This window comes from Malaclemys terrapin, chromosome 13 (assembly GCF_027887155.1).
Source record: "Malaclemys terrapin pileata isolate rMalTer1 chromosome 13, rMalTer1.hap1, whole genome shotgun sequence".
Taxonomy (NCBI): domain Eukaryota; kingdom Metazoa; phylum Chordata; order Testudines; family Emydidae; genus Malaclemys; species Malaclemys terrapin.
The window spans coordinates 17,383,511-17,403,805 of NC_071517.1; the positions used below are offsets into that span (position 1 = coordinate 17,383,511).

Sequence of the window (20,295 nt, forward strand, 5' to 3'; positions counted from 1 at the left end):
TGTCTGCAAGAGATGGAATGGCTTCATGCCTGGGGTTTGCCCCAGTGAAATCCAGTTCTCTCCCTCTAACAGGCAAAACTCCCAGGACTCTAGCTGGATGAGTCAAAGACCCAGCAGCTCCAGGGATTCAGAATGAACAAAGGTTTCAAATGGCTTGGTTTGGATATCTGGGTCCCTCGTGCTGCCCCAAATCCAGGAAGAACTGGGGATGGGGTGGAGAGAAATAAATTGCGTAAGAGTTGCTATGCTGCCTGTCAACATTCAGACACTTCATTCCTTGTCAGAACTGCAGGATTGTCATCATAGGCTAGTTTTATGCTCCGAAAGGCGGTAGCGTGGAGGTTAGGTGACAAATTGGTGCAGAGGATTAATGCACTATCCTTTCCCACTAGGACCTTTGATTCACTTCCTGACAATGGAAATGGGTTTTGTCCTCCATCCTGAAGTTTAGTCCAGGAGATGCACAGCTAATCCACTACCCTCCTAACGTGCAAGGTCTGTCTGGGGATTAGCTGGCTGGGGCTCAATCCAATGACATAGCTATGATATTGGTAGCACAGGGATGGAGCAGCTCAAAGCCATGGTGGAGAACATAGCTTCCCCTATAATTGCAAGTATTTGCCTGCACTTTGTTCACCAGACTTTGGAATCTAGGGAGCTTTAACGGACACCCAGCTGCTGTCACAAAATCATACAGGAGCAGTGACTGGAACAGCTTTTTCTCATCTTCCTCTTACCAGGAGATTGTGACTGTTTCTTTCAGATGCGGGTCTTGCTACCTTCATCCGTGCCTTTGTATCCTTGAGAGCAGGCTACTGTACTGTTCCCTACACGAGACTACAATTTAAATTCGACCTGGAAACTGAACCTGGCAAAGAAGGCAACAGTTCATTTGGCCGGAGGCTATCTCGCTGTGAGCAATGACGTAATGCTCTGGATCTGCACTGATTGGCCTCCTGATAGCATTTAAAAGGTGTTTTGACCTATAAAGCCCTAGCTGGCTTGGGACCAGCTTGACAGGCCGTGCTAGAGTGCTGCAATGGCAATCAGTCCAGGGGCTGGAGTAAAAGAGACGAAGCTGCTAGCAGCTTTCAGTCAAGGTTAATATCATCCTTCTTTTCCAGTGAAAGCAGCAGGCAAGGGGCTAGGATTCACACAAAATAAATTGCTCCTTCTCCTCACCCTTCCTCTCGGCTAATCACCCAAACTCAAACCAAATCAGAACCTCTAAGGAAGTGCCAAAATAGGTCTGGGTGATTACATTACACACACATAAGGCCCTTGTACCGCCATTGAGGGACAAGAAGGAGTTTGCACATGTTCTGGTTTTCTGGACGAACACAGCAGTGCCTGGTAGTAGTTTAAATAATTGATGGTGACAAGGGGCATCCATCAACATGATCAGTTCTGCTGGCAGGAGAAAGAGGACTTGATACCCTGCCCCTCAGAGAATCTTCCTCCTCTTCCTCCAACTACAGGGTTTGTGTTTGTTGCGAGAATTCATTTATGCCCACAGAGTTGGAACAGCTGCAATAAATAATTCTCTTTGAAGATATTTAATGCTCTACTACATGCCAGACAGAAATAAATTCATCCTTAGCCTGTCTCTCCCCGCACAGGCATTGAAGTTTTTTACTTTTGCAGAACCGTGGAAAAATAAAATACAAAGAAAAGGAAAATCTTCTCCAATATGACAAGAATGTCTAATTAGTACATCAGAAGCAGGAAGCCTGCTAAACAACCAGTGAGGCCCCTGGACGATCGAGATACAAAAGGAGCACTTAAAGACGATAAAGTCATTGCGGGGAAACTAAATGAATTCTTTGCTTCAGTCTTCATGGCTGAGGATGTTACGGAGATTCCCAAACCTGAGCCGTCCTTTGTAGGTGACAAATCTGAGGAATTGTCACAGATTGAAGTGTCACTATAGGAGGTTTTAGAATTAATTGATAAACTTAACATTAACGAGTCACCGGGACCAGATGGCATTCACCCAAGAGTTCTGAAAGAACTCAAATGTGAAGTTGCGGAACTATTAACTATGGTTTGTAACCTGTCCTTTAAATCAGCTTCTGTACCCAATGACTGGAAGATAGCTAATGTGACGCCAATATTTAAAAAGGGCTCTAGAGGTGATCCCGGCAATTACAGACTGGTAAGTCTAACGTCAGTATGGGGCAAATTAGTTGAAATAGTAGTAAAGAATAAGCAGAGGAGGAAGGAGGGATAGCTCAGTGGTTTGAGCATTGGCCTGCTAAACCCAGGGATGTGAGTTCAATCCTTGAGAGGCCACTTAGGGATCTGGGGCAAAATCAGTACTTGGTCCTGCTAGTGAAGGCAGGGGGCTGGACTTGATGATCTTTAGAGGTCCCTTCCAGCTCTATGAGATAGATATATCTCTTTATAATTATTTGAACATAAATTGTTGGGCAAAAGTCAACATGGTTTCTGTAAAGGGGGATCATGTTTTACTAATCTATTAGAGTTCTTTGAAGGGGTCAAAAAACATGTGGGCAAGGGGGATCCAGTGGACATAGTGTACTTAGATTCCCAGAAAGCCTTTGACAAGGTGTAACGAACTGGGACTGTTCTTGCTGGGGTGTGTGAATGCTGACAGGGAAGTGTGACTAGGATGGTCTGCATCGGGGGATGGAAGTCTGCCCGAGGGAACATACCTGAGCTTGTAACATAAGAACCCAGAAAGGGGTTGGAGGCCAGGTAACTCCGGGGCCGGGAAACTGAACAAAGGCTGTGGGAGGGGTCGCTGAAGGGAGAGTGCTGAAAGCAGGCTGGAGAGATGGCTGGGAGGCAGAGATGGCTCTGACCCCCCAAAGGGGGGTGGGCTGGGATGCCCTGGGACCCCAAGCTGGACCTAACTGAGGGGGGCCCTGTTGTCTGTGCCTGCAAGACCTATCTTGGACTGTATTCCTGTCATCCAAATAAACCTTCTGCTTTACTGGCTGGCTGAGAGTCATGGTGAATCGCAGGAAGCCGGGGGTGCAGGGCCCTGAGTCCCCCAATACTCCGCGACACAAGGTCCCTCACCAAAGGCTCTTACGTAAATTAAGTTGTCATGGGATAAAAGGGAAGATCCTTTCATGGATTGAGAACTGGTTAAAAGACAGGGAACAAAGGGTAGGAATAAATAGTAAATTTTCAGAATGGAGATGGGTAACTAGTGGTGTTCCCCAAGGGTCAGTCCTAGGACCAATCCTATTCAACTTATTCATAAATGATCTGGAGAAAGGGATAAACAGGTGGCAAAGTTTGCAGATGATATTAAACTGCTCTAGATAGTTAAGACCAAAGCAGACTGTGAAGAACTTCAAAAAGATCTCACAAAACTAAGTGATTGGGCAACAAAATAGCAAATGAAATTTAATGTGAATAAATGTAAAGTAATGCACATTGGGAAAAATAACCCCAACTATACATACAATATGATGGGAGCTAATTTAGCTACAACGAGTCAGGAAAAAGATCTTGGAGTCATCATGGATAGTTCTCTGAAGACGTCCATGCAGTGTGCAGCGGCAGTCAAAAAAGCAAACAGGATGTTAGGAATCATTAAAAAAGGGATAGAGAATAAGACAGAGAATATCTTATTGCCCTTGTATAAATCCATGGTATGCTCACATCTTGAATACTGCATACAGATGTGGTCTCATCTCAAAAAAGATATACTGGCATTAGAAAAGATTCAGAGAAGGGCAACTAAAATGATTAGGGGTTTGGAATGGGTCCCATATGAGGAGAGATGAAAGAGGCTAGGACTTTTCAGCTTGGAAAAGAGGAGACTGGGGGGGGGGCGAATATGATAGAGTTATATAAAATCATGAGTGGTGTGGAGAAAGTGAATAAGGAAAAGTTATTTACTTGTTCCCATAATATATGACCTAGGGGCCACCAAATGAAATTAATGGGCAGCAGGTTTAAAACAAACAACAGGAAGTTCTTCTTCACACAGCTCACAGTCAACCTGTGGAACTCCTGCCTGAGGAGGTTGTGAAGGCTAGGACTATAACAGGGTTTAAAAGAGCACTGGATAAATTCATGGAGGTTAAGTCCATTAATGGCTATTAGCCAGGATGGGTAAGGAATGGTGTCCCTAGCCTCTGTTTGTCAGAGGGTGGAGATGGATGGTAGGAGAGAGATCACTTGATCATTACCTGTTAGGTTCACTCCCTCTGGGACACCTGGCATTGGTCACTGTCAGTAGACAGGATACTTGGCTGGATGGACCTTTGGTCTGACCCAGTACGGCTGTTCTTATGTTAGGAACAAACTCAAGGATCTGAGCCAGGAGTCCTTATTCATGCGAGAAAGGGTTGGAGGCTCAGGTCCAAAGATAGGACCAAATTCTGGCAGTGTTGCATGTAATCACTAGCCAGAAGACCCATATAGAGCAGTGTGAGGTATGCAGGTGTGTAACTTATGGACTGTTTTCTGTGTACTGCACCTTTAAATTTCTAGGACATTGCTTGAGGCAGCTGCCATTTTGTGCTTAATTTGAATGCCGTCCATTACAGAGGAGATTCATGAACACACTGTGGTATATTGAGGTCTTTGTATACACTAGAGAAATTAAACCAGCTCAAGTCCTCAGCACATTGGCAGGACAGTTGTCATTAACACACAAACTTGCCCTGTACTAGCTACAAAGGGCCTAAGAACCAGTTAGAACAGACTACCTTTCAGCAGGTTTAAAAGCTGGTTAAAATTCACTGGGCTCCATTCAAACTGGTTTAGTACCAGCGTGGATGCTGTAGGAACTTGTATGGAACTTGGAGGGAAGAGCACAGGTTGCAGGAGGTAAGAGTTTGGAGGAGGCAGCAGGAAGTCAGACTGCGTGCACATGGCTGGAATGCTAGCTGTAGTTACAACATCTCTGAAGGTACTTCTCTTAGGGCTGGTCCACACTGGGGGGGGGTGTCGATCTAAGATACCCAACTTCAGCTACGAGAATAGCGTAGTTGAAGTCGACGTATCTTAAATCGACTTACCTCCCGTCCTCACAACACAGGATCGACGGCTGCGGCTCCCCCGTCGACTCCGCTTCCACCTCTCGCTCTGGTGGACTTCCGGAGTCGATGGGGAGTGCCTTCGGGGATTGATTTATCTCATCTAGACGAGACGCAATAAATCAATCCCCGATAGATAGATCTCTACCCGCGATCCAGCGGGTAGTGTGGACGTACCCTTACTAAAGAGCCACTTTAGTTTTTAAAATATGGCATCCGGTCTTTATTACCCAGCACATGGTACATGAACCAGATGCAGATAAGCTGATAACAATCCAACAACTACTCCCCCTACTGTCCCACATTTTGGAAATGCTGTACATGTAGTCTAGGCATAGCAATCCCTCCACCTCTTAACCCTGCGGTGCTGCTGTGAGGCTGAGTGTGTCTCGAGACCCTCAGATAAGGGGCATCATCGAAATGCACAGAATTATTACAACTCTTTTGCATAAATAATGGACAGGTGCTCCTAGTGAATGCATAAGATTCACTGGGAGCACTGAAATCCTGTACCAAAAACCAAGCTCAGAGCTCTATGCACATTAACACTAATCAAAGTCTGGCGAGAGAAATCCGAGGAGCAGAGAACAAAGTTCCTGCTTGTAAATCACCACTGAACGTTAAAATTACAGCTGCCAGAAAGACGGGGGGGGGGGGGGGAGGGCGGGGAGTTATTTCCTAGGGTGTATTTATTAGCTACCTGATCAGCCCAAAGAGCTGTTTCTAATTACATAGCACTAAAGCTATTGAATCAGTTGGAATGGGTGTGTCCTTCAGCCTATTTAAAAGATTGGCCTGACCTGTAAAGTTCATATAAAGATTCCAACTCCTGCAGTGTCTAACGGGATTTGCTTTTGCATTCACTAGTGTAGTCCCAGCTCTAGTCTACTATGGAGGTTTCATGTCTACCCAGACTGTTTGCATGTCTGGGGAGGGATAGCTCAGTGGTTTGAGCATTGGTCTGCTAAACCCAGGGTTGTGAGCTCAATCCTTGAGGGGGCCATTTAAGGATCTGGGGCAAAAATCTGTCTGGGGATTGGTCCTACTTTGAGCAGGGGGTTGGACTAGATGACTTCCTGAGGTCCCTTCCAACCCTGATATTCTATGAAACATCATGTATTAGGCCATCCACCAGAGACAGTTGCACTTTTTTAACACAATGCAACTAACAAAGCCTAGGGTGAAACTTGCAAAAGCCAGAAATAAACTTCTCGGTGAAGGGCACTCCTCTTTGGCATGAGCTACTTGAGGAGAAGACTACATCAAAGCTGTCCGTCTTCAGTACACACTTCTAAACCAAAACCTTCCTGACAAACAGAAGTTGATATTTACAGGTGTACACTTGCCCTCCCAAAAAAACAGAGCTACTTGGAACAAGCAAAGGCTACAAGTAGAACAACAAAGTCTTCCAATGGTAAAATTTTGCAGACCTAACCTAACTTGTTCATTACTTAGCTATTATGGTGATGGGCACTACAAAAACAACTTGGATAGATAATGGGTATTAAATTTGAAGTTTCTGTTGCAGTAAAACTGATTTTGTGTTCTAATGACAAAAATATTAATCAGAATCAGATATTAGTGGACGCAAACATACACTTTTGGCTGCAGTGACTGTCAGAGAAAGATGTGTGCTTGTCAGTTGATAGACCTTAATTAGACTCCTATATTAAATCTGTTAGGGCTAACCAGGGCTGCAGGTCTACAATTAGTATAGTTAGTGTAAATAATCACAGAGCCCATTTAAAGTGATACCGAATTAAATTTGTGTCCAAAGTAGAAGTACGTCAGTAGGATACAAAACACTTCCTTTCTGAGGGAGAAAGGTGTGTGTTACTTAGTTAAATAGGTGCAAGGAGTGTGTGATAAAAATAGATCTGTGAATGAAAACCTACAGTACTCCAATTTCCATAGAGCTATTGTGGTTTGATCACGCACCTCGAATCTCTAGTGGCAGCATAATAGATTCAGCAAAACTGCAGCAGCTTCACTGTGCACGTATCTAGTTCGAGAGACAAAACACCGTCTGGGTTTAATAGGAAGCCCTACAGGTGACTATAAATAAGCTAGGAAGAATGTAATGAGTTGCCTTTGAGGACTGTTATGCAACCTTTATTTTTAGGTTGCAGATTAGCTAGAAATCAAGCGATGTTTGAGCTTGCCTCAGTTTAGCTGAGGATTTTGTTGGTGTGCCACTGAGGTCCATTCTCCATGCACCACTGCGTGGAGAGAGCCAGTGGGTTTTGAATTACAATGTGAAAGGCTAACAAGGACACTGCAGCCCAGGGTAAGTCAGACAATGGCTGGGAGAAGATAAGTTCAGGGACATTTCTAGACAGATACAGTCACACATATTGGAACTCTAGCAAATAGACACTGGTCTTAACCACTCTTTCTCTTGCAACCGGGAGAGGTGAATGGTCGGCATGAAAAAGTGACTGCCCCATAAGTAACAGCCACAGGGGGAACAGCAGCCTAGCATGGCACAGCTAAGCAAGCAAGCAAAAGGGATCCATGTGACAGTGGTACCAACCCAGGCATTCAAATATCATGAGTCAGGGCTCCCAAAATCAAGACTGGCTTTGGCTTAAAAAACCCAGGAGATTTTAAGATGCATAGGAGATGGGGCTTTAAGAAAGACTCCAATTACTGAGAGATTTGCGATAAAATTGCACCACCCATCCATCCTATAATATGTTAAACCACCCCGAAAAGCAAAACCTTTCATGAAATGGATAAGCCATAGGCAGTAAATATGGCTCAAGCAGTTTGCTTTGATTCCATAGCTATTCCCTTTGCAAAACCAAATCCCTTGGACTATCCCACGTTCGAGTGCGCTCCCCATCTCTCCAGCCAATGTGTGTGGAGGATGCTCAGCACTTTGAAGGGAAGCATTCTATATTAGTTCATGTAGCGAGTCGGTGTGGCTCCCCTCCTGCCCAGAAGAGGGCGCACCCATGCAGACTCCAGAGTGGGTGGAGCCACCGCCACCTGTTCCCGCCCCCGGGAAGTCAAGGGGTGGGACAGGAAGTATAAAGGCGAGCCGCCAGAGCTCAGTTGGCCGCCAGCCACAACAGGGAGCAGACGTGCGGCCGGGAGACCTCCGAGGCCCGAGCCCTAACTGGCCAGAGCTACCCCGGGCCCACTACGAGGAGGAGCCGCCGGAGCCCGTCCGCTCCCGTCGCTGGGAGGAACCCTGGGAACCCCCCCCCTCCCACTAACCCTGAAGGCGAGACCGCACCAGAACCCCTCCGCCCCTGCTGTTACCCGGAGGAGCCGCCCAAGTGCAACTGGCCTGATTTCCCAACGGAGCTGCCGGACCTGCCACCAAGCCCTGGCTGAGAGGAGCCTATGCAGCTAGACTGGCCCGAGCCCGGTGCCACGAACGAGGTAGGCCCTGAGGGGTATCCTGGAAGTAGCCCGGGGGTAGCCGACCCTGGTCAGGCTGCAAACTAATGTGAGCCAATGTCAGTGTGTTGCGGTCTGGATACCCCACTGACCAGCAGCGGCAGTGACCGCTGCTAGGGCCCCGGGCTGGAACGCAGTGGAGTGGGTGGGCCTGTGTTCCCCCCTGCCACCTCGCTCACGGGTGGCAGGCTTCCCCCTCACCCAACGCTTGGCTGTAGGAGCCTAGGTGTACCTTACCTGTTTGCCTGCTCAGCCCCTGCAACCAAGGGCCTGAGCTCTAACTGTGTGTGCCCCGCCCTGACCCAGGGCCTGGGCTCCCTAACTGTTTGCTTGCTTAGCCCCTGCACCTGAGGGCCTGAGCCTTGAAAGAACTGTTGTCTGCTCAGTCCCTGCACCAGAGGGCCTGAGCCCCGAACTAACGGTGGCCGCCCAGCCCCTGTCTGAGGGCCTGGGCCCTGAGCTAGCTGAAGGTTTTGCTCCACCCCTGCACCGGAGGGCCGGAGCTTTTGAACTAACTGACTGCTTATTCCAGCAGTAGCGAGTTGGTGTGGCTCCCCTCCTCTCCAGAAGGGTCGAGCCCCGACACGGACCTATTACAGCTCATATGGAGATTGCTCCTTCACCTCACTTTGTCTTAGAACCACAAAGCCAGATTGGCCCATAGCACAAAACTGCTGCTCGAGTCAGAACAGCAACGGCCAGGGACAGCTAGATTGAAGCCCCAAGAGCTATTTCAGCTGTGGTAAGTGCAGGGAGCATGTGTATTAAAAACATAATCAGAGGATGATTGAGTTTATAGGATGCATTATAAGTTGTCTTTCTCCTGCAGGCTGCCTATAAGGTATATGTAAGAATTGACCTTAAATAAGAAAGGTCAAACAGTCCCCAACTACAATAGAAATATGCTTCAGAAATTTGTGTTCTCCCTAAATGCATTCTCAATAGTGTACATTTATTATCTTGCTTTTGCATGAGGATGTGCTTGTGATGTTGCAGGGTCTGATCGCTATACTTGTGTGTGTATATTATTTTCCTCCTTCATATGTAATGTGAATCCCTGAAAGCCCCTTCTATCTGGGATGGAAGTACATTTGATGCTAGTAGCAGATGTCAGTATCTATCAGATGCTATCCGGCAGTATTCCACATGTGACCCACTTCCACATAAATCTTCAGGATGCGACACAAGTTTAGCACAGTACAGCTGTGGAAAATTGAACTTCCACAAGAAAAAGGGGCAGAAGTACTCCAAAAACATCTGGTGATGTCAACGTCTCTGAGACACCAATGTCCAGCATCTGGATCTAGGGCAAATGCTCTGCATTATTGTTCCTAGTCGGGCATCACCATGGTGCTGGGCTTCTTAGATTAGCAGAGCAGCATCTTGGTGACATGTTAACTCACCTCAGGGTTATTCTGTCTTCATGCTAAATTCACCCTAGAGATGTCAGCTGCCAGAATGTGTCATTTCTGCTTCATGGGTCTGGTTTATAGTTAGGAGGAAGTTTTGCGAATAGAACAAAGTGACAAGATGCTGCATCCATTAAAAAAATAAATAAGTGACCATTCTCTAACAAACTTGAGTTTGGGTGTGCTGAGATTTCATTAAGAGCTGGTTGCCACTGTGTTAACATAATCTGTACAATTCACCATGCGGGAAGCACACATCACAAAGCTATCTTGGGTCAGTCTTATTCCCTATGTTAGCAAAGACTACACAGCCAGGGAATCTTGGAGGTGGTCAGGTGACATGCATGTATCCCTGGGAGAAAGGGAAGGGACAGCACCCACACCATATAGCATCCTATTGACCCATGGAAATGGACAGTAATGACAAGTAGACCCAGGACAGAAAACCCCAAATGCAATGAGAAGCCCTGACCTGGGCAGATGCTCAGTGTGTCGTATCCACCTGTGAGCAGGACAGGCCTTTACTGCATGTTGGAAATGTATCCCGTATCCACTGGCCACTGCCAAAGGGTTGGCTATTTACACCTAAGCAACACATGGATAGCTCATCATGCCAATGACATGTTTTTGTTTTATTGACTACAGACAAATAACATTCTTACACAAAGGGCAGAGTCAAACCCAGATCACATGGCCTTACTGAAGCTTCCTGAACATGGATCTTTTCAGTCACTCTTCCTAACAGATTAAACAAAAGGCTGATTTAAGAAGTTACAGGGCAATGACAGATCCCAAAGCATAATGGACGTCGTGGGAGCACTTTGCCATTCTAATAGTGCTCTTTATCAGAAGCCAGCCTCCGGGGGGGGGGGGGGGGGGGAGAAGGTGTTCCTTCATTTGCTTTAATGATTTACTGCCCATGATCTTGGGAAATCAGAGGTTTAAGGCATCTGAAAAAGGATTTCTGTTTTGCCTGCTAGAGGAACTAATAGTAAGAGAACACTTGTAAATGAGAGGGGGCTACAGTTAGCTGTGCTTTTGAAATGAATCATGGGTCTACTCCTTCCCCAGCTAGTTACAGGCAAAATATGTTTAGTTAATACAGCACATTCCACACAACAATCAGCAAATGCTTCATAAACATTAGTCACCACACTACTCTGAACGCAGGAAAGTGTTATCCCTACTTTACAGAGAGGACATGCTGTTTGCCTGAGGGCACATGTGAGCCAGCGGCATAGACAAGAATTGAACCCCGGTATCGAACAACTCGGACATTGTCTTCACTAGCAAAAAGGCATTATCTCACACATTTTAAAATCCAAGTGTCAACAAGGCAAGTATAGTTTTAACATGTTAGCTGGTTGCAGTGAATCCTAATTCTCCATTCCTCCCAGGATTAGCTTGACCAGCTAACACATGTTAAAACTACAATCTGCCTATACTAGGATCACAAACACATGTTTAAAAATACACCTTTTTGCCTAGCGGTCTAAATCGCACTCCTCCTCTGAATAGCTGCCCATAGTAATTGCACTTGTCCAGGGAAGTGTGGACAATTGCTTTCTACAAACATAGGATACCATCAGCATCACCTGTCCTTATTACTGATCCCACCAGGTAATCATGAACATGGGGCAAATGTAAAACAGGAGTACTTGTGGCACCTTAGAGGCTAACAAATTTAATGTGCAGCCTTCTGATTAAAGATACCACAAAGACTAACCCATCCTTGGACAGCTGAGCTGTGGGTTCTTTGCTCACCACAGACTCCTTAGACATTCTGAAGCTTCTGAGGAGGTTAAAATTCAAAAAGCAAAGACAAATAAACAGAACCATGTATACAGTTTAGTAGCATAGAATGCTTCAAAGTAACTCCCAGCCCTAGCATGAGATCAGGTTCCTCCGCTAATGTGATTAGCAAAAAGTGCTCGGTGTGCGCCAAAAGACAAGCTTCCCAATGGGAGAAGAGAGAGCTTTCAACAAACAGTTCCTCTGTTCCTACTGTTTAAAATATGTTTTGTTTCATCTCTTTCTGTCTACCCTAAAGCTGGATGTATTACAAGAGCTTATTAAATAAATATTCTTATTAGTCCTAATACTTAAGGCAGACCAGATCTTGCACTATTTGTATATTCAAAAAACTCTCATTGGACTCTGTTAGGCAGGCTTGGTCCCAGAGTGTTATTCTTTTCTTTATTTAAAAAAAAAGCTTTAAAGCTGTGTTTGAATTAATTGCTTCCCTTCCTTTAAGGGATCACATCATGTGACAACGATAAAGAATCGCAGAAAATCACTTTCGTCTAACGCTGAACTAGTGACTTTATTAGACTATGGATAGCACTGCTTTCATTAAAACTACTCTGATCTTAGTTTCTGCTTCACTGCAGAGCTTCTCCCCAGGACCTTCTCCAGCCCACCTGCCTGGCTTCCCACTACAGATTTTCAGAGCAGATGTACGCCCCCTCACAGTGTCTTCAATTAGCACAGGATGGGCTATTTAGGAGCGGAAAGAACGGGTGCAACTTTCAGGCGTGCATGTGCATGGATACACATGCATATTTGGCACACTGGCAGCCAAATACTCTCCATTCAAGAAAACGTAGAGGTATGCCAGAAAATGCATGTTATCTGCTTTTCTGTATACAGGCATATACATTTTGTCTCTCTCTCAAACTCTTAAAGGGACTGTCAAGGTCCATAGTATGAAAATCTAACTTTTCTTGAATGAAGATAGTCCCATGCCTTGACCAGAAGACAGAGCCTCAGGTATCCAGGCTCTATTCCTGGCTCTGTCACTGATTTTACTTCGAGTCCTTGGACAAGTCGCTTCACCTCCCTGTATTTCAGTTTCCCCATCTGTACAATGGAGTAAATTAACAGTGAGCTGGCTATTCCCATGGATGTAGTGGTGCTGCTTTTGGCATGTTCTTTCCCATCATACAGACCCCATGTCCTTGTACTTCCTGCTCACTTTTCTTTATGGAATCTTGGCTGGCAGAAATAGTGGTGCACTCATGGCACGCTTCCAATGCTGTTTTCCATGCGGACTATGGAACAAGTTCAGAAAAGCCTGGTTTGAAGTCTGGAAACTGTAAGGCAGGTTTAAGAAGCTCAATATCTTTAGCTTTTCCCAGAGATTACTTAATCCTGGTCTATGAGAATCCATATGGGGAGAAGATTTCTGATAGGAGAGGGCTCTTTATCAGGTAAAGGCACAACAAGACCCAATGGCTAGCAGCTGAAGATAGATAGGGTGTTCAGACAGCAAGTGTGAAAAATCAGGACAGGGGGTAATAGGAACCTATATAAGAAAAAGACCCAAAAATTGGGACTGTCCCGATAAAATCGGGACATCTGGTCACCCTAAAGATAGACAAGTTCAAACCAGAACCAAGATGAGGGTAATTAGCCGTTGGAACAGTTTACCTATGGATGTGGTGTACTCATCATCACTTGATGTCTTTAAAACCAAGATTAGATGTCCTCTAGAAAAGTTGCTCTAGTTCAATCAAAACCTATGGGCTTGATACAGGAACCACTGAATGAAATTCTATGGCTTGTGCTGTGCAGAAGGTTAGAATAGATGATTATAATGGTCCCTTCTGGCCTTAAAAAAAATCTGACTGACTCTAGCAATTTGACTCAATAATACAAAGGGTACCAGTATTATCATCTGCAGTCCCCATACCAAGTTAATTGGAGAGCTGATCCTTTCTGACTAGATGGGGCTGAAAAGCTACCTAATCCACACATCTTGCTGGCCATTCATAGTACACATCCATGTTTCCAAAAGAATAGGGGCTTTCCAAGTCCTCTTGCAAGTTTGAGAGCAACCGAGTCAAATGGGGGTGGCAACAGAAGTATCTTTCTGGGGGCCCTGTTAGCTTCAATCCACTCTTGGGCAACGCAACTCTAGGCAAATCTCCAAACCCTCCACCAACTGATTGACAGAGGATCGAGGCCTAGCTTTTGGCAGGGAAGCCACCACCCCCAGAAAGGCCAGAGAACAGAAGAGGAGACAGCAGCCACAGGCAACATATACCTCACAGATGATTGAGGGTGGATGGTCCAGCTATACCAGAGAATCCCAGAGGAGGCAATACAAATGGGAGCGCAGCACTCGTGCCCTGTGTTGTAGAGTAAGGATGTGTGTTCCTTTGCAAGCTTTAGGATCTTCCATCCTGCAGCAGCTGGAAGGGCTTATCTCCTGGCCTGTAGCAACAGGGAAAAGTGGCCAGGCCCTGACTGCCCTCAGGAGCTAGCAGATGGACGTCCTGGGGGCTGAGCCAGCTGTGGAGCCCTCATACTCGCTGGGAGCCCAGCTCCATGAAAAAAGGATAGCCATGAACAAAGGGGTGGCACTTGGAGGAGGGTTTTTTTTTACTAGGGTGGTTTCTAGTGCATGAAATAAAGGCAGGGTAATCTGCGAGAACCCAGAAAAATCTGCGTTGCTTGAGAGGGACAGTAGGTAAAATTTAAAAAGAAACAAAACCTCTCACACTGGTTAATCTTAAGGGAATGAATTTCCTGTATCTCTGTGAAAGGATGGCTCTTGTATTAAGCAGAGCTGACGAACCTTTGAGACAGGCACCCACTGTAGAAAATAGGCTGATGCAAAAGAACCAAGTTGTGACAAATGATCCCCACAGTTTTCAGTTTTCAACTGCAAAAGAAAGGAGCCTTCAGCAAGTCTAATGAATTGTGATGCGCAAGACAAGGCGTCACAGTGACTATATCAGAGAGATGAATTTGAGTTAATGAAAGGGCATAGCTATATACTACAAACCAGGGCTGCTACAGTGCTGTGCGCACACACATCTGTTTTCAGCAGGAAAGGTTAAACTTGGATACTGGCATTTACTCTTCATGAGGAAGCATTAGCATCTACAGGTAAAGGGAATTTACTCTTTCAATGACAGCAGAAAGCAACTTCATGGGCACTCTTAGAAGGCAAGGGAAAGGGTGCCTCAAGGACCAGTGGCATAATCTAATGGCACGCCAGTTTCAGTGTATGCCCCCTTAACTGTGTCTTTTGAGAGCATGGAGCAACAAATGCTCTTAACCCAAGTTAGGATCCATTGTTAGGGCACTAGATTGGGTCTCCTGACTCCCAGGCCAATGCTCTGTCCACTGAACTTACTGTCTCCTCTAGGCATCTCCAAGGAGGAAGCCTGGTTTAGTAGTCAGAGCAACATACTGGGAGCCAAGATGACCTGGGCTGTATTCCTGGCTCTGCCACTGAGCTGCTACATGACCTTGGACAAGTCACTTCTGGGGCCCCGGAATGGGGACGGCCATGGCTCCCTCCCACTTTTTACTGTCTGTAAGGGCGAGTGATGGGGGAGGGGTGGAGAGCAAGCAGGGGGGCAGGATCTTGAGGGAAGAGGTGGCACAGGAGCGGGGCCTCGGGGGAAGGGGTGGTGCAATGGCAGGGTCAAAGTTTGGGCACGGCTGGCCCCCCCTCCCACTTTTAGGGACCTTCCCCCGCTCCTGAGTCACTTCCCTCTTTGTGTCAGTCTCCCTATCTGCGAAACAGGGATAATGACACTCCCACACCTTTCTAAGGAGCTCTGAGATCCTAGGATGAAAGGCACTATAGAAGCCCAAATAAGGGTTAGGGTAACTGATTTTTCTCTAGGACAATGATTGGGTGGGGTGGGGAAGGATGTTCATCCTTTCCAAGGTTTTGTGGAGGATTTGTATCAGTGTAAGGGCAGGTAGGCCAGGCACCACTCAAGGCCCAGGAGGCAGAGCTTGGGGGGAGGACACAAGGGTGAAGTGGGGGGCTTCGCTGACCTAGTTGAAGTGTGCAGGCCAGAGCAGGGAGGTCTCTTTGAAATAGCACATTGCGAGCAGGAGTTCAGTGAGGGGTACTGGCCAGCTCAGCATCTGGCAGCACTGAGAAGACAATACAGCTCCATTGAATCATAGAATCATAGAATATCAGGGTTGGAAGGGACCTCAGGAGGTCATCTAGTCCAACCCCCTACTCAAAGCAGGACCAATTTCCAACTAAATCATCCCAGCCAGGGCTTTGTCAAGCCTGACCTTAAAAACTTCTAAGGAAGGAGATTCCACCACCTCCCTAGATAACCCATTCCAGTGCTTCACCACCCTCCTAGTGAAAAAGGTTTTCCTAATATCCAACCTAAACCTCCCCCACTGCAACTTGAGACCATTACTCCTTGTTCTGTCGTCTGCTACCACTGAGAACAGTCTAGATCCATCCTCTTTGGAACCCCCTTTTAGGTAGTTGAAAGCAGCTATCAAATCCCCCCTCATTCTTCTTTTCTGCAGACTAAGACAGACAGGTTTTTAAGATCTTAGTAAGTAGTTTATCACCTGACCAGGGACTTGAACCCTGGACCCTCAGATTAAAAGTCTGATGCTCTACCAACTGAGCTAGCCAGGGTCACCTATTATGGAGGACTTCACTGTGAGGGAAGCATAAAGTAGGTGAGGAAAAAAATCACTGTGATGCTATGCCAGATGCAGCAGCATCCCAATAATCTTTGGGGAGTTATTTGCCCTCCCTCTCTCCCTTCCCTGGCCCAGACTCGGGGATTTCTATGGAGGGCATCAGTAGCAGTGACCTATCTTCCAGAAGGGATGGGTGAGTGGGGACTGTCTCTGCCTTGGACTGAGAGAAGCTGTTGTACTTGTGGTCAGAGCGGGCCATGTACTTGACAGGATGAATTTGTGACTATATTCACAAATGCACAGAGCTCAGTTTCGATTTGTCGGAATACACGCGCTCAGCCTGTTGGTTATCAGGATGGCTGCCGGCATCTTTACAAACTTGTACCCAGAGCACATTATTCCTGTTGGTAAATCTCCATTATCGAACTAGGGAACAGAAATTGGCACCAAGTGACCACTAGCACCCTACGAATAGTAAATGCCCAAAGCAATCTGTGCCTGCGTGGACAGGACTCCTGCCTGGGAGCATGCAGAATGCTTGCATCCACTAGGGACGCTTGCATACACAGGGAAAGCTGCTGGTGAGCTTGGTGCCAGCCCCAGTGGGCAAGACTGGGGCCAGTACAGCTACAGGAGCTGCTCAGGCTGGGCGCTGGTTCCTATGACCAGTGACCCAACATCCTGCTGCTTTTGTCACTGCGGTTCCTGGCCTGGTCGCTGGCCATGGCCCTGCTGGTCTTGCTCATTGTCTCTAGAAACCTGCAGCTCGACCGATATCCGCAGATATAAATTTTGTATCCATGCAGGGCTCTATCAGCTAGTGTCTGGGTGCCCCAGGCTCCCCGCTTCCAGCCAGGCTGTGCCTGCCCCACTCAGAGCCCCGCTGTCCCCAGCTCCCTGCTCCCAGCCAGGCTGTGCCCAGCTGGCTTCCAGCTCCCCACGGGGAGCCCGGCTGTTCCCCAGGCTTTCAGCTCCCTGCTGCAGCCGGGCTCCCAGCAGGGAGCCATGAGCCTCAGTGCAGCCGCCGGGAGCTCAGGGCACAGCCTGGCTGGGAGCGGGGAGCCCCCTGGACTCCAGGCGCGGAGCTTGCAGGCGGGAGCCTCGCTACGTCTGGGAGCTGAGAGAGTGGCACCTGGGATCATGGTGGGGAGCTGCGTATGGAGCTGAGAGCCTGGGCTTTCAGCCCCCACACTGCCTCTCAAGTCAGTGAAAGTGCTCCTGGTGAGGATGCGTACCGCTGACAGAGGGTGGGTAGTATGGATATTAACGACCACAGTACTTACTGTGGTGATTGTAAGTAGACATGCCCTTAGAAATGGTTTGAAACAGGAGAAGCCCTCCGGTCAGCATAGGTAATGTCTTCACTGAAGCGCTACAGTAGGGCAGCTGCTGTATTTTAAGTACGGACAAGTCCTAAGTATAGAACTTACAGCTCATTTTGGATCTGTGCCCTGCTTCTCAACAGTCTGCCCTGAGGTTGGTACTCATGCTCTTGATTCACTACAGGACAGCTCGACTCACACACCACACATCCCTCAAAACATCAGTGATATGGTGGAAGATTTCCAAGCTCATTATATTTGATGTCCATCCGAGCACAAACATAAGAAAGTTTACTTACCCAGAGCAAAACCACACTCTCTCTTTCACTGACCTCTGAAAGCTACTTTGCTAAGCTGATGACCTACAGATGGGACTGAAGAATGGAGGCAGAAATCCATGGTTCTGCCTCACTATTTTAATAGATGCTGAAAGTAAAAGTTTCTCCAAAAGCACTAATGCCAGCCATTTGCACTACTCTTGCCTTGTCTTTACAGTTCTCACAAAATGCCACCATTGCTACAGAAACTCTTTTGAAGTTAATTTAGTCCCAGTGAAAAGTGCCAAGTTCAAAGTTCCGGAGACAAGAGGCATTTGTGTAGTCACAGAACAGATTCAGCAACAGGCTGTAGTAGAGCTTCCCCAACAGTGTCATGCCAATGTCTCTCAATCCAGGGAATTCAGCATCAGCATCCATTAAGTTCTTGTCCTTGCTGTAGCAACTGACAATAAAGGTGCCAAGTGTGATCGCGGTTGTGATTTGGTGGATACGTCTTTTCCAGGAACTAGACTGAGACCTGCTTACAATGAATTGTTAGATGTAACAATTTCTGGACATGGCAGAGTTGAGACATTGGATTCTTTTGGAGGAACAGAAAGAGACAAGAAAAGCTATGCGTCTTTTCCACTTCAACCACTCAATGTCACTCCTTTAAATAGCTTTCAGGTTACACACGGTGCTCCTTTCAGCTTAGTTTAGGGTAGGGATTTGCAATCTTTGGCACGCGGCTCGCCAGGGTAAGCCCCTGGCGGGCCGGGCCGGTTTGTTTACCTGCCGCGTCCGCAGGTTCGGCCTATTGCGGCTCCCACTGGCCGTGGTTTGCCATCCCAGGCCATTGGGGGCTGTGGGAAGCAGCGTGGGTCGACGGATGTGCTGGCCGCCACTTCCCGCCACCCCCATTGGCCTGGAGTGGGGGAACGCAGCCAGTGGGAGCTGTGATCAGCCAAACCTGCAGACGCGGCAGGTAAACAAACCGGCCCAGCCCGCCAGGGGGCTAACCCTGGTGGGCTGCATGCCAAAGGTTGCTGATCCCTGGTTTAGGGTGAAAAATCAGGATGGGGGGGACTATGGGGGTAATAGAGTCTATATAAGACAAAACCCCTAATATCTGGACAATCCCGATAATATTGGGACATCTGGTCAACCTAGTTTAGTTTCAGTCAGTAGCAGAACATCAAGATCTGCCTCCTATGCCCTGCAGGAGAATGCTCTTTAAGCATTACTCTTAGTCATAATTTTTCTGACACACGGGAGTTTTCCTGCCTCATCTCTCAGTTCAGAGATGTTTTCAGGCCAGGGAAGTTAGAGACAAATTGGTCTGCATTTTTGTAATGTTACCTACCAGATGGAGAAACATGCTGTGTTATGTCTTAGCCCCTTGAAGTTCTAAAATAAATTGATAGTTACAGCATTGCCTAGAGGTTTGTTTTGCTGGAACTTTATTTTTCTGCGACAGCCTTAGGTTTAACATGTTTTCTTTGTGAACTTCCAACCACTGAAGCTGAAAAAATTGTGTTATTGTGAAACTAGGTTAGTTTGTAGGCGATTTTTATGGAAATCAATTGCAAATGAATTGTGAGGCTTTTGCTTTAGGGGAATAATGGAGGTAAATTTGCTGAATTTGTTAATGGCCATAAATTTAGTCATCTGTGTCAGCATAACTGTCATCTGCATTACTGACTTCATTGGTGAGAGTGGGATGTACTTACACCAATTGTCTTTAGTAATTAGTGCCTCATAGGGCATTGAGGGGTAAGTTTTCAAGGGGAACTTTGCTTGAACATGTGCACTTGATAGGTTAAAAGGCCTGTATGTACATTTTCAATGGTCCAACATCTACACCCACATCAGTGTTGAAATTTACAAGAGCAAACTCATTGGGCCCCAAGGTAGTGTTAGAACTATCATAAAGGAGGGTTTACATCCAAATGCAGAACAGATTGCTGCTTTGAGAGATGACAATAGAGCAGCTCAAGTGACCTGCAGTCTCCAGCTTTGCATTTGTTTAGTTTCTACTGAGTAGAGAGAGGTGCCCTTCCTCATCACAGAAAAAGTGTGGCAAAGCAGAACCATCATCCTTGCTAAGATACTGACAGACCAAACCTGAGGGTGTTCAGAGACAATTCTGAGCTGGCATACACCCCAAGCCAGCCCTGCTGTAAGTCAATGAAGATCTTAAGCAGGTGCATGTGGTATCTTAGAACTGATGAGTCATTTATGTTTCAAGCAGATGCGGAGGGAAACTTAACAAAATGAACTCCACATTGTCCCCAGTCTTTAAAACTAAGATGGAGACCAAAGAGTTTTGTTCATGCACACGGAAGCAAATCTGATGTGATGAGACAAGGCCCACGGCTGCTGTCTGCAATTGCTCGATCTCTGTGCAAGGAGGGATAATAGAGGGGACAGTTTTCACTGCCACCGTCAGTACCTC

At 46.7% G+C, this 20,295-nt stretch overlaps 1 long non-coding RNA gene and 1 other non-coding gene across 3 annotated transcripts in view; both read right to left on the reverse strand.

Annotated features, from left to right (window-relative positions):
* LOC128848202 (uncharacterized) overlaps positions 1-20,295 on the reverse strand; it is a 76,065-nt gene that overhangs the window by 50,996 nt on the left and 4,774 nt on the right. Inside the window, exon 1 of one of the 2 annotated variants that reach the window (XR_008446987.1) lies at positions 17,545-17,631. The exons of the other annotated variant lie outside the window; for it this stretch is intronic. This is a non-coding gene — a long non-coding RNA (uncharacterized LOC128848202). Of the gene's footprint in view, positions 1-17,544; positions 17,632-20,295 lie in introns of those variants that run through there. 2 annotated transcript variants of the gene reach the window in all.
* On the reverse strand, positions 16,180-16,253 carry TRNAK-UUU (transfer RNA lysine (anticodon UUU)). Its single transcript has one exon. It is a non-coding gene; the product is annotated as a tRNA-Lys (tRNA).